The 15,520-nt window shown below is 37.9% G+C and overlaps 1 long non-coding RNA gene across 1 annotated transcript; it reads right to left on the bottom strand.

Moving 5' to 3' along the window:
• Positions 1-4,912: 4,912 nt before the first annotated feature.
• LOC127502996 (uncharacterized) lies at positions 4,913-8,865 on the bottom strand. Its single transcript, XR_007926984.1, has 2 exons — positions 8,762-8,865; positions 4,913-5,550 (listed from the first exon to the last, which is right to left on the bottom strand). It is a non-coding gene; the product is annotated as an uncharacterized LOC127502996 (long non-coding RNA).
• Between the last annotated feature and the right edge of the window lie 6,655 nt (positions 8,866-15,520).

Below are 15,520 nucleotides of genomic sequence, written 5' to 3'. Positions count from 1 at the left end.
AAAGACTCATCCTCTTTCATCAATCACTGTTGTCACTTCTCCTCTTATCTTTCCGGAGCTCCTCCGTTTGACTCGAGACTGGTGTGACTCGCAGGTATCACTCATTAATGCTCTTGCCACTCTGTTCCCACAGCTTTTGGCCCCGCAATGCTCATCACAAGCACCAAATCAGCATATTAAAATGATTTCTGAAGGATCATGTGACACTGAAAACTGGAGTAATGGCTGCTGAAAATTCAGCTTTGCCATCACAGAAATAAATTACATTTAAAAATATTAAAATAGAAAACAGTTATTTTAAATTGTATTAAGACTTCACTACTGTTTTTCAAATTTAGCCTTGGAGGGAATAAGAGACCTCTTTCCAAAAATCTTACCGACCCCAAACTTTTGAACAGTAGAATGTATAGAACATTTTATATATGTATATGCATTGTATAAAACTGTACTTGTTATGTTTGCATGCACACGTGACACTGTGTATGAGACAACATGCTGAGACATCATGCCAGTCAACCACAGCATGGCTCAAAGTCAGGGTCAGAGTTCAGAGGCTTTCCCACATTGCAGGCAGAGTATGTGTTTCTGCTTACTGTCACCTCGTCAACATGCACATGACCCCTGACCTTCACAACCTTGTGCCTTATTCACACTATAACCTTTGGTGAAAGGATCAGCAGAGACAAAGTTATAAACAAGATACAGAAGATAAACTAGATCCAAGAATTCTTAAGTACTTTTAGATTCGTCTTTACTAGTTTTTTTGACAAAGGAGCTCATTGTATTTTTCAGTCTTATGTACACTTCATGCTCTACAGTTTATTCAATATGATTTCCTTGACACTCTTAAACTTAGTGTTTTGCAGGGTTTCATAACTCCATTATGGATGGAGATTAAATAAACACATGGTGCAAGAGGACTCATTACTCTGAGTCTGGTCTCTTCATAAAGTAGCTCAGCATACTGGATTATATTATTGCTAATTAGCCACTAATCACAAGTGGAAAGGCTGAGTGATTTCAGAGCTCATCATCCTCTTTGTAAGTGGTTGTGTCCTGCCCCCTCTCATTCACAGCCATTCTAAAGACCCCGGAGTGTTCCACAATTTTACATGATTCACTGCAAAATGGTTGTGAGCAAAGGTTCGGTGCCAAAGCTGTAGCTTTTATGTGTCTGCATGAGTCATTCTAATTGGTGTGAGGCAGAGTGAAAGTAGCCATGTCTGAGGGTAGGCAGGGGGGCATTTAAGCTCTGGTGATTTCATAAAAGCGGTGTTACTAAGGCAACTAAAGGTAGACCTCTCTGTGAAATGCATTCAATTTAGTGCAAATGTTAGACTTAAAGGATTAGTTCACTTCAGATTTAAAATTTTCTGATAATTTACTCACCCTCATGTCATCAAAGATGTTTATGTCTTTCTTTCTTCAGTCGAAAAGAAATTAAGGATTTTGAGGAAAATATTTCAGGATTTTTTCTCCATATAGTGGACTTCAACGTCTACCAACGCATGACCTTTCCAATGAGATTATGTAATGCGTGGCACATTGCAGAGCTTGTGCAAGATGAGTATTTGTGGTTAAAATGTATAAAATATATATATATATATATATATATTTTTTTTTTTCAAAATGACAGATCGTTTTGCTAGATAAGATCCTTATTCATCAGCTGCTATCGTGTAGAGCCCTTTGAAGCTGCATTGAAACTGCGATTTGGACCTTCAACCTCTTGGTAGCCATTGAAGTCCACTATATGGAGAAAAATCCTGAGATGTTTTCCTCAAAAACCTTAATTTCTTTTCGACTGAAGAAAGACATAAACATCTTGGATGGGTGAGTAAATTATCAGGAAATTTTAATTCTGAAGTGAACTAATCCTTTAAAGGGATAGTTTGATAGTGGTCATCTTTGATGCATTTTTCATTTAATGATGAGCCAAATGTTCTCTATAGATGAAAGACCTGGACTGCAGGCAGGCCAATTCAGCACCCAGACTCTTCTACGATGAAGCCATGCTGTTGTAATAGCTGCAGTATGTGGTTTTGCATTGTCCTGCTGAAATACACAAGGCCTTCCCTGAAATAGATGTCATCTGGAGGTGAGCATGTGTTGCTCTAAAACCTTTATATACCTTTCAGCATTCATAGTGCCTTCCAAAACATGCAAGCTGCCCATACTGTATGCACTTATGCACCCCCATACCATCAGAGATTCTGGCTTTTGAACTGAACGCTGATAACACGCTGTAAGGTCTCCCTCCTCTTTAGCCCACAGGACACGCTGAACCGCTTCTGCACCATGTTCACATATGGCTTCCTTTTTGCATGATAGAGCTTTAGTTGGCATCTGCAGATGACACAGCGAATTGTGTTCACCGACAGTGGTTTCTGGAAGTATTCCTGGGCCCATTTAGTAATGTCATTGACACAATCATGCCGATGAGTGATGCAGTGTCGTCTGAGGGCCCGAAGACCACGGGCATCCAATAAAGGTCTTTGGCCTTGTCCCTTACACACAGAGATTTCTCCAGTTTCTCTGAATCTTTTGATGATGTTATGCACTGTAGATGATGAGATTTGCAAAGCCTTTGCAATTTGATGTTGAGGAATATTGTTTTTAAAGTATTCTACAATCTTTTTACGCACTCTTTCACAGCTCTGCCCATCTTTACTTCTGAGAGACTCTGCCTCTCTAAGACATCCCTTTTATAGCTAATCATGTTACAGACCTGATATCAACTAACTTAATTAGTTGCTAGATGTTCTCCCAGCTGAATCTTTTCAAAATTTCTTGCTTTTTCAGCCATTTGTTGCCCCTGTGCCAACTTTTTGGAGACCTGCAGCAGGCAGCAAATTTGAAATGAGCTAATTTAGTCGATAAAAGTGTCAAATTTCTCTGTTTAAGCATTTGTTATGTTATCTATGTTCTATTGTGAATAAAATATTGGCTCATGTGATATGAAAGTCTTTTAGTTTTCATTTTATTAAAATTTAAAAAACGTCCCAACATTTCCAGAATTCGGGTTGTAGTTGCGTAGTTATATTATCGTCTTCTGAATCTGTGTGAATGATATGTTTTCAGCATTATTCACTGAAAATCTTGACATCTGTCCTAGCTTTTCTTGGCACTTGCATGTGAAGTAACATTGGCTGATTTGTAAATGAATCATTCTTTTAGGTGGAATCTACACTCTTAGGCCCATTTACACTAGTGTGTTTTTGTTTTAAAACAGCATTTTAAAAAGAAAATGATCCTCGTCTACACTGATGTTTCCACAGCGTTTCAGAAACGATCTCCGTCTACATGACCAAAAACACGTCACATGACCATTCTTGCACACTGGGCATGCACGTACAAGTGTAAACAGTTGCCTCTTGCGCATGTAGGCAGCTGCAGTATTAAAAAAATGCAGAGTTTAACTGCACAATGGCTGTTAAAAATGGCAACACAGCCAGCAAAGATAGCAGTTCAGTCTCCATGTTATTGTTTACACGGTTGTCAAGGATACGCAGAGCAAACGTGAGCAGCCACGCCATCGTTTTCAAAAGTCTCTGTTTTGGTCTGTTTATACTGAAACGCAACCCCGGTGTTTTCAAACTAAAACGGGGTCTGCAGCGTTTTCGAAAGCCTCCCTTTTCGATGTTCGAAAACGCCAGCATAGTGTAAACGACAGGCCTAACCATGGCAAAACTTATGTGTTTTAAAACGAAAACGCACTAGTGTAAACGGGGTTTTAAAAATAAAGGTTCTACTGGCATTGTTCCATGAACAACCTTTAACATCAATGGAACCTTTCCATTCCACAAAAGGTTCTTTACAGTGGAAAAAAAAAGGAACATTAGATTTTTTTAAATGTTCTTCACACTAAGAATTGAAGAAGTGGTTCTTTTAAGAACCAATTCACTGAAAGTTTCTTTGGGGAACCAAATGGTTCTTCTATGCCATTGCTATGAAAACCCTCTTTTGGAACCTTTATTTTTAACAGTGTAAGTGAAATAGAAAAGAGTGTCCAGTGCAACAAGAGTGAAGTTTAGTGGAAGTATCCCATTAATTTTATGAGAAAATATAGTATTTATTTGTATTAACTCTTTTAGTGTTGTACATTTTCATTCCTCTAATGTTCGTTTTATCTACTAGCACCTCAACTTTCGCTCTCTGTGTCCATTTTGCTGTCAATTTCAGTGTAATATCAAAGGGCACGGATCTATCAGGGATGTCAGTGGAGGAATCTCAGAGATGTGATTACTCCACTCTTACACGTTTCCCCACAGGCTATCAATGGCTGCATCTCCAGCATCTTTGCTTTTGTCTTCTTCAAAGAGCTGGGAAGGTAGGTGCGGGAGGGCAGACATTGCGAGAGACATGGAACATTATGTGATGTGCTGCACCTTGGAGTGTTATCATCTGGTACTTATTCTTTTAGCTCTTGTCAGCAATCCAAAGATCTATTTTTAATAAATAATTCTTTATTAGAGATTCTAGTGATTAAAAGTAGATTTCATTAATATTTGAGCTTATGTACGGCAGTAGCCTTTTTGTTTTGAATATCACGTCAAATAAAACAAACTAAAGTTTGCATTGTTTACCTTTTGCATTAATATGTGTCTGGTTTTATGTGCATACTAATGTGCAAAATGCTACATGGTTGTTTACTCATATCATTCCTTGTCTACAGTGGAATTCAACCTTTGACATATGATCAGTGCTCTGCATTCTTAATTAGCGAGCCTGAAATAATGTTTAATGTGGAAGTGATAAGGCCTCTATTTTATTTTATTTATTTATTCTTCCCCAACTTACCAAATCTAGCTAAGTTTCCTTTTTTATTGAGTGCTTCCACGGCTGATATTTTACTATAAAACAGATTATGTAAGGTTTACACCAGCCTTTTCAATCAAAATGAAATTGCAAACACATTTAGACATTTTATTCCAAATAATGTGATTACATGAGAACTTTTTATTCAGAATAGGCTGTGAGTCTGAATAAAAACTAATTATTAGGGTTCATGTAAACAGTCCTGTCCTCTACTTCAAGATTCATACTGAGAAAACGTGCGCTTTGCGCAAATGTGCTTTCCTGTAGTTAGCTTGTACAATGAAACTAGACAATCGTTTAATTTGTAGTTATTATGTAGGATGAGAAAAGTTTGCTGTAGTTAGTTTTGACAGTGAGGAGTGATTGTCAAGGATAATGATCCTGGAGGAAAACTTAATCAGACTGATTATCTCTTCTCACAGCTTATTTTTTTAATGCTGGGAGCCTTCACTAATATATAAAGAAAAATTGTTCTGCAGACCTGCCCTGATTGGGCCTTATAAACTTGTTGAATTATGTGAGCCTATTCACTTCAAAACCTACAGTATACTCATAAATTTGGCCTCATTAAGCTGTCAAGTACATGAAAGGTGGTTGACATAAATAATGTTTGTGTGAGATCACTTTCTGTCTTCTTCACCAACAGTCTGGGTCTGTTTTCTCTGAAAGGCCGGTTGGCAGGCCTGAAGCCAGAGCATTTCCTGTTGCTCTCTGCTGAAAGCAGTGATGGGTCTGTAGGGAACATGTTGTCATCAGTCCCCATGCAACACATACATGGCCAAGACAGTACACGACAGAACAAAGAGCATGTGTCCTCCCTGGAGGGGTTCAAAAGTGAAAATATCAGAATATCATGTTACTAAATCCCTAATATTTATTTAGAAAATAAGGCAGACAATTACTGATCTCTTCTGTCACCATGGGAAATGGCACTGATCAATGATTGAAGTGTCAGATTAAAATGGCATTTGTGTTGTGTTGCATGAAAATATCAAATACTCACTGTGTGTGTGAGAGAGAGAGAGAGAGAGAGAGAGAGAGAGAGAGAGAGAGAGAGAGAGAGAGAGAAGTGAGTGTTTCAGAGTGCACAAAATGGCAACAAATTTAAATCATCTGTCATAATAGCTCTGTCCCAAAGCCAAGTAAGCTGTTTTGCTGTCTAGCCTACTGCTTTCTAAGCATTACAACTGTCACTGAACTTCATAAATGACTGATTTGGAACACTATATATAGACTGTTGCTGCATGACACACAAATCAAGGCATGGCTCAGACTTGCGACTGATTTTAAATATTTTTACTGATTTTAAGTTTTGATGTTAGCATGTTGCTAAGCTAACAGCACAAAAATACATAGTACACACAAATATTGTCCCAAGCTCATCATAGTGCATTCTGGGATGGCCTTCTCTGATTGTCGTGGTAATGTTGTACTTCTATTCACAAGATTTAAGCACATTTTAATCAGATTATACAGGACTTGTGTTAGTTTATCTTAATAAATCTAGCTTCTCCATTAACAGTTAATTGAAGATGTTGCTTCTCTTGACCATAAATTTAAAATAAATGTGTATATTAAATATTAAAATATAAAATATCTCATTTATATTTAAGAACGTATTTGTGGAATGTTGTCACAAATGTAATGGTGCCTTTTATTTAAAGGAATTATAGGATTTAATGGGATTTAATGAAATAAAGGAAAAATAGTAAAATAGGCTAATTATAATTCATTGTAATATTATGAGTTTAAACAATTTGCAATTAATATTTTTATTTTACTGAATTCCAGATAAGCACATTTATTAAATTCATTCACAATAATATGCACACATTCATTCTGAATCTTATGCCTAATATGCTGAAGATGTCCCTCTTAATGTTTCTTGTCTCTCTTTACATTCATGAATTACATTACATGAATCATGTAAATGGTGTATTTTCTATTCAAAATGGCAAAATGTGATAGAGTTGAGTAGTTTGCATCAGTGGATATTACTTTGGTTGTTTAACATTTCTGCTGTGAAACAGATGCAAATATTAAGAATACATGAATATCAAATATTGTGGGGGGCACTTTGGGAAATCTGATTATTGGTAATGTATATGGTGGTAATGGCCCTGAATATTAAACTCCATCCATGAACTCTGAGGACTTGCTAAACCTGGTCAAAGATACCAATCGAGGGTCAAACTGAGATTTAGCATGTGCATTTACTTGTATGTGTGTGTTTGTTTACTGATACTCTAAATGTACCATCCTTATAACTTTAGTGCTGAAACTGCAATTGAAAGAGAATTTGGCCTGTGTACTGCATGTACACGCAGATAAAATGACATATTAGATTACCTTTGTGTACAGAGAGAACAGCCTGACACACTTTCAGTGACCTGCCTTCGTCGTTTTGAGAAAAGGAGCTTGGAATCTCCCCTCTGGCATCTGCTCTGTAAACTGCTCTAATCAATCTGTTGCAGTGGGATTTGACCTCAGGGATCACTCATATACACCGCAGTAAAATGTAACTGATCTTTGAATGATCTCTAATGACCTGTATGCACATCATGCCTCATTAACGTTTTGTCTTGCATATGTATAATGTTGCATTTTCCACAGTCAGCTCTACTGTGTATCGTTAAACGACTCTTTAGGGTTTTATTTATGCCCTGTTTACTATGCTAATGCAGCTAGGCTAAGTGATGACAGGCAGTCAGCATTATAACTAATACAAGAAAGACAAACAGTGACTACACTTGTTGCCATGGAATCTATAGCTTCCCGAGCCTCTGTTTCAGTCCAGTGGGCTGTGCGGCATTCAGGATTAGCACTGTGCTAAGCATGGTAAAGCTTTGTGTGGGTGATAGTTGTCTTACTTGGATAATGATGGTCTTAATTAGCGACACGCTGAATGCAAGGCACAGGCAGTCATCAAGAGAGTGCTAATTACAATCATGTAGTCTAGACGCACATTCTGTTATCATTATGCTGCAAACACACACATATACATGGATGTTTCTTTAATTATAGCCAGTGAACTTTTAGGAAACATACTTAAACTCTTGCTAGTTTATGTAATTTGTCCACAAACAATATCCTACACTATATATACAATGTTGAGAAAATCACATGAGAAAACAGTAATATAGTATAGTAATAGTGTCAAGATAAAACAGTGGCATTTCCACCACAATTTAAATTTTTTATTGTTTAATAGCACTATTTGAAGTAAAAACACACATACTATATATATATATATATTATACGAACTTTCAATTCATCAAATAAATCAGTCCTGAAAAAAGCGTCTCACGGTTTCCACCAAATTATTAAGCTTTCAACATTGATAATAATAAGAAACGTTAATAAGCACAAAATCAGCATATTAGAATGATTTCTAAAAGATCATGCGACACTTAAGAACATTGAACATGGCATAATTCACTTTTTTTTTTAAGCTCGAATTATAAAACAACAAATTCTATACATAATTTTTAAGAAGTTTAATGTGATCTTCATAACAAAATGTAAAAAGTATATAAATCTGTTAGTATTAATAAAAAAATCAACCCCTGGGACATAAAAGTCTCGAAGTTGAAAAAAACATCCATTAAATCAGTAACTCTGGATCAGTAACAAAAATGTTAAAGTGCAAGTGTGCGAGTGTGTACTGTAATCTTTATCAGCATTGTCATACTGTGATTTGAAATGGAGTACAGCAGGATTATGTGATCTCAGTGCATGTGTGGGTGTGTGTTGATGCACTCCAACACTGACCTCAGATGGGTTTACTTGTGCTGACCAGCAGGACATTGAGTCAAAAATAAAATCTCACAAGGCAAGACACACACATACACAATAAATCATAATGTTAGAGGAATTTTTAGAACACTCACAAACTGAGAAGCAACAAACAGGGTTATTATAGATGCACTGATAGTTTTCTAACCTCTTTAGGGCACAGTGTTCCTCTCTGTTCGACTCTTTGGCACAGCCAGGATATGTAAAAAGGGTCAGTCGCTCCAGACAGCCAACAGGATTTATGTCCTCTGTCTGGCTGTGGGTGCACACACACAAACAAGCCAGCGGTAAGATAACAGAATACAAGCACACAGTTGATGTGTGTCAGATTAAAGAGAGACTAAGTGACCTACACGTTAAATGTACTCTGAATAATAACAGAAATCAACTCAATGTCTGTGTATATAGTCATTTCAGACAGGTGTATTGTAATGTTTGATATGTGAAATACAGTATAAGGTTAAAATAGTGCGCAAATGTTGCAGTACTGTGGCGTTTGTCATCTCCAGTCAAGCATCACTATCAACTGCTAGGTGAAAAACAGCTGCTTATCTCCCAATAGCCCAGGTGGAAGCTTCTAGACAACCCCAGAATTCAAGCATGCACCTCTTATCATGACTTCACTCCTGAACAACTCTAGGCTCTGTGATGAACTTACTTGCCCTTCAGGCACTGTATGCCTTGATTGAATTGACTGTTGTAACAATGAATAAAAGTTTTTGCATGATAAATGGAACATACTAGACAGAAGCATCACATGCTTCTTGAGGCCTATTCACAACAAGTTTGAGTTTTAGCTACATAAAGTCTTAGAAATGCACCTATAAACAATTCAGGTTAATACAGATAAGTGATAATTATCTTCACCAATAAATTGCTTGCACATATATATATATATATATATATATATATATATATAACAGTTCTTTCTGGTTCTCGAATCTGACCTTTCCAGGTCTACCAGTATCGCCACGGGAACCGTTTCACCGTTTGAATCACTCTGCTATCAGGATTCTCACATGCGACTGTCATGGTGGACGAGCAAACCCACCATATTTTTATAGATAATACTTTTTTATTAACTTTTGTTATTTTTTAACGGAATGTAGTTTTAAGAGTTTTTTTTGGCGAGAATATATAGGTTTAGACCTCAGATATGCGATTTATATGTAAACATAACACCTATTTGAAAATTTGTTTAGATGCTTTCGGAGATGCGAGCTCCAGGTCGTCAGCGACCGTTCAGCGCTCATGTACCCGCAGAGAACAGCTTCATCTCGGCCAGTCCTTTGGGAATTTGCTGCTGGCTCTTATGTAGATATTGTTTAAACATGAGGTATAATTTGTTTTGGGTATAACAAACGGGCAATCTTTGGTCTTATTAATATATTACTTTTTCCAGAGCTAATAGATTTGGCTTAAGGGCTATATTAAGTTTCATAACTTTATATTTATTGTACATTTGACTGAACTGTTTGCTTGTGTTTATTTCCTATTTTACTTCTTATATTATTATAATAGCTATTGTTGTTAATTTAAATATTACTGTTCAATAAATAATATTTTATATAAATAACATGCCGTATTTTTTGGTATTGAGAGAGTCATTTAGTGATTTTGACTTCAGTGAAAGTTACATTAATACGCCATGAGAAGGCGGCAAAGACTGTCTTTATGAGTGAGTCAGTCAGTCGCAAAGACTATATTAAAATGGACTGAAACAAGGAAACAAGGACCGTTGTTTTTACTTTAAACATCTTACTAGATGCAACTGACAAATGCATTGACTAGTGCTGTCATGGGAATGTCTTAAATGTTAAAAGGACAAAGACAAACGGACATTCAAACTGATTTTGTGATTATGAATGAAGATGAAGATTGACCTGAAGAATATAAACTAGATGCAGATAATACATTCACTTAGGCAATCTCTCTCATAATACTCTACATATTACAGTGAGTTTCAATGAACCGACTCAACGTTCCTTCGTTACTAGTTCTAAAGTGACGTTTTAGAATTAGCAACGGAGGCTTGGGCTCAACTGTTAAACTGTCAACTTGAGATTTGAATCCGTGGCGGAAGGAAGTAGTTCCTCACAAAATAGGGTTTTTAAAGACACTCCGTTGTTGTTCTTATTTATTTACACACTTGTGCCGACTTAACTGACTTGATGCTATTCTCTGATTAAAAAGTGTTCCTTTAATTTTTTTGAGCAGCGTATATACTGTTGAATAAACACAATATAAATATATTGCATTTATACAACAATATATACACTGCTCAAAAAAATTAAAGGAACACTTTTTAATCAGAGAATAGCATCAAGTCAGTTAAACTCCTAGGATATTGATCTGGTCAGTTAGGCAGCAGAGGGGGTTGTTAATCAGTTTCAGCTGCTTTGGTGTTAATGAAATTAACAACAGGTGCATGAGATGGCCAACAATAAGACGACCCCCAAAACAGGAATGGTTTTACAGGTGGAGACCACTGACATTTTTTTTCCCCCTACTCATCTTTTCTAACTGTTTTTCACTAGTTTTGCATTTGGCTAGGGTCAGTGTCACTACTGGTAACGTGAGGCGATAGCTGGACCCTACAGAGGTTGGACAGGCAGTCCAGCTCCTCCAGGATGGCACATCAATACGTGCCATTGCCAGAAGGTTTGCTGACAGGCAGTTACTAGGAGAGCTGGACAGGGCCGCAGAAGGTCCTGAACCCATCAGCAGGACCGGTATCTGCTCCTATGTGCAAGGAGGAACAGGATGAGCACTGCCAGAGCTCTACAAAATGACCTCCAGCAGGCCACTGGTGTGAATGTCTCTGACAAACAATCAGAAACAGACTTCATGAGGGTGGCCTGAGGGCCCGACGTCCTCTAGTGGGCCCTGTGCTCATTGCCCGGCACCGTGGAGCTCGATTGGCATTTGACACTGAACACCAGAATTGGCAGGTCTGCCACTGGTGTGCTTTTCACAGATGAGAGCAGGTTCACCCTGAGCACGTGACACATGTGAAAGGGTCTGGAGAAGCCGTGGAGAACGTTATGCTGCCTGTAACATCGTTCAGCATGACCGGTTTGGTGGTGGATCAGTGATGGTCTTGGGAGGCATATCCATGGAGGGACGCACAGACCTCTACAGGCTAGACAATGGCACCCTAACTGCCATTAGGTATTGGGATGAAATCCTTGGACCCATTGTCAGACCCTATGCTGGTGCAGTGGGTCCTGGGTTCCTCATGGTGCACGACAATGCCCGGCCTCATGTGGCGAGAGTATGCAGGCAGTTCCAGGAGGATGAAGGAATTGATACCATTGAATGGCCCCCACGCTCGCCTGAACTAAATCCAATAGAACACCTCTGGGACATTCGGTCCATCCAAAGCCACCAGGTTGCACCTCAGACTGTCCATGAGCTCAGTGATACCCTGGCCCAGATCTGGGAGGAAATATCCCAGGACACCATCCGTCGTCTCATTAGGAGCATGCCCAGATGTTGTCAGGCATGCATACAAGCACGTGGGGGCCATACAAACTACTGAGTACCATTTTGAGTTGCTGCAATGAAATTTCAGCAAAATGGACTAGCCTGCTGCATCTTTTTTTCACATTGATTTTCGGGGTGTCTTTGAATTCAGTCCTCTGTAGGTTGATATTTTTCATTTCCATCAAACAATGTGGCATCCTTTCATTCCTAACACATTACCCAGTCTATATCAGTATAGATATCCAGCATGATATTTTTTGCCATTGAGATCTGATGTGTTTTCAACGTGTTCCTTTCATTTTTTGGAGCAGTGTATATATATATATAATACATGCTGTGATTGCCTTCAGATGAATCACAGCCGTGCTGAAATACAGCCATATCACACAGCTACTTGTGTGATATTGCTCATATATATATAAATTTATGCATGACATTATAATTTACAGTATAAAAAATGGATATTCATTTTGAGATTTGCTGAAGATTACATTTAACAGTGTTATTAAATGTATGTTGTTGTTTTTTTTAGATTAACTTTAACTTTTAAGGTAGTCAAAATGTAAAAAAAAAAAAAAGAAAAAAAAAGAAGAAGAACAGAAGCATACATAATTGAATATCGCAAATAACCAACATAGCACCGATGTGTGCATCCATCCAAAATTTTAAATGTTTATTAAAAGAAATCACAGTAAATGCATCTCTAGTTTAAATAGTCTTAAGCATCATATTTTGATCATCTCTACTTTTTACTCTTCGAATTATTTGCAAATCTGTTGCATGACCTTGCTGCATAAAGTGCATATATTTTTGTATATTTTGCCTGTACCAGCATAGATCTACATATCATGCAGTTGCAGTGCATTGTGGGAGTAATAAACACTAAAGAACATACATAGCTCCTGTTTACCCCTCAGGGACACTTGAAAAAGATGTTTTTCTCTTCTTTCTGACAACTTTCTCCAGTTCATCCTGATTTAGAGCTGAGATGTTCTGACAGCGCAAGCTTCATAAGATAAAGATTTAATGTCTCTTTTTATAGATGCTATATATTAAAAGTTTGAGGTCTCGGAAATGTTTTAATAGCCCTGTGGTGATAAAGTGTGTTTGATTCAGGGCAGATGGAGCAATAGTTTACATGATTGATTTAGATTCTGTATAAAAGGCCTTTAAAATGCAATAGAGAGGAATGGGAAAGAAAAGAGGAGAGGAGAGGAGAAGAGGAAGAGATATGGTTGGCACTCGGGGTGAGTCTATTAAGCTCTGCTTCACTGACGTCAGACCAGTCAAATGAAGATGTGTTGTAAGCCTCGGGGATTAGTTGTCACTTATGGTATTTCATTGTGAGATAAAAATATTTACATGGTGCATACGCATATATCTTACTTAGTAACTATTGAAGGTTTTGAGTTAAAAGTACACAAATATGTGTTCCCTCAATATATATATTATAATCTGGAAATCATGTGATTAATCACAATTATTATATTGTATTGACATTCACTGTATTCTTTCTTTTCAGGTTTATGCATGTAATATTAAGCCCAAGGTATACTTCGGTTTTTGTACGCGTACGCACAGTCGAACGCACAGCCTTGCAAAGTGTACTTCATTTGACTCGAACGCGTACACAGGCGTTCGACGCATGCGTAGTTTTGAGCAATCTCTCGAGTTACAACCCATTTAAATATCTTTGTATTCTTTCATGCTAGAGTTGTACAAATTAGGGTACTTTCTAACCTCTTCACACAATCTCTCGTCTATGTAGGCCTCCATTGTCGCTGTGGTTCGCATGCGCTCCCTTCTGTTCTGGTTATGCCGTTTTTCTTTGACTACCTTGTGAATTGACGCCTCAAGGGCACGGTTGCCACCTTGTGGATAAACTAATTATTGTAAGAAAAAAAAAACTAAATGCGCATGTGCGACCTGCGCATACAAAGTACGCGCAGCTACAAAAATCCGACGGTGCGCATACAGTGGCCCTGTCCCAAATGGCACACTTCTATGCACTTTCGGTCTTGTGGACTTACAATGGCTGCCGCGTGCGCGTGTCCGTTAAGTCCACGAGACCGTAGGTGTCCCATTTGTCAATTTTAGGCTTCAGAAGGGTGCTCGCGAGCGCCCCCTTCGCGGCCGATATGCTCCCTCGATGCGCACTTTTGCTGAGCCCGCACTGGTGCGAGCTCCACGGCAGACTTCTTCCCGACAGTCAAAGCGACATTACGTCACGAAAGTGCGGACTCGTAGGAAGGCCGTGAGTGTTTAGGGTGCCATTTGGGACAGGGCCAGTATGCGCGTACTCTTCTGATGACGAAATTCGCGTCACGCGCACTGTACACTGACCCTCGCGTACGCGTAAAAAGTGAAGAATAATTGGGGCTTTACTTTGATTCTAGGTAGAAAAATGTCCGCTTAATAGAAAGTATATTTTGAGAAAATGGGTCTTTATGCATAAAAAATCATATTGCTTCTTTTATATTTTAGGGGGATTTGGGGGTCTTCAGTGGTTTTGGCAGTTTTGAACTGAAACTTCTGTTCAAGAGTGTTTTGGCAGGTTGTCACATTTTTATTGTTGCTATGCATTGGAAGTATTAGCAGATCTTTTCTTCCGTTTTGTGACGCATGAAACGGATTATCATTTATAGTTATGATATTTTTATTATAAATGTGAGCTCATAAAAATTTAAATGAAATCCATATGCATGGATTAATTGTTCATAATAAAAACAAATAAGATGCATTTAGAAATAGATTTAATTTCCATTTCATGCCAACTTTAAATATTAATTAAAATAAAATAAAAATGTGTACAGTATATTACAAGATTTGTTGGTCAAAACAATTATTTGATTTTGTGCATTAATAATTTTTTCACTGTTTGCATTTTTTGAAAATATATTCCACTGTGACAACTTACCCCAAACAGTGTGACAACATGTTGTTTCAGAAAACAATAGTGGGCGTTATTTTTAATAGTTTTTTGTAGCCTTGACTTCATGGTGTGTGTCTGTACAGAAAGTAACTCTAGTATAAACCTAGCCTGAGAAATTCACTGGAGTAAAAACTGACTCTAGCCCTGTGCATGACGTGCACTTGTTTAGACTGAAAACTGTTTGTGTGTGTCATGGAGACGTCAGTGGAGAATAACGCCCTTTCCTGAACTCTATGAAATTAGTCTAAGTACTCATTCCTCATATCCACTTATGGAAGAAAACAGCACAAGATGACGGATCCCTCTTTCATATTCTCCACCTTGCTTGCTCTCTCTCTCTCTCTCTCTCTCTCTCTCTCTGTCTTTTAGAGTGCACTGTGCAAAGTTTGCATCTGACAGCTAAAAGCCTGATGTCTGGTCAATAATTGATCCTATCTGAGTGTTCCTCATGCTCTGGAGAGAAAGAAAAATCTGGCCATCTCTCTCTTA

This window comes from Ctenopharyngodon idella, chromosome 20, assembly GCF_019924925.1.
Source record: "Ctenopharyngodon idella isolate HZGC_01 chromosome 20, HZGC01, whole genome shotgun sequence".
NCBI classification, from domain to species: Eukaryota; Metazoa; Chordata; class Actinopteri; order Cypriniformes; family Xenocyprididae; genus Ctenopharyngodon; species Ctenopharyngodon idella.
This window is presented reverse-complemented; position numbering and strand designations above follow the sequence as displayed.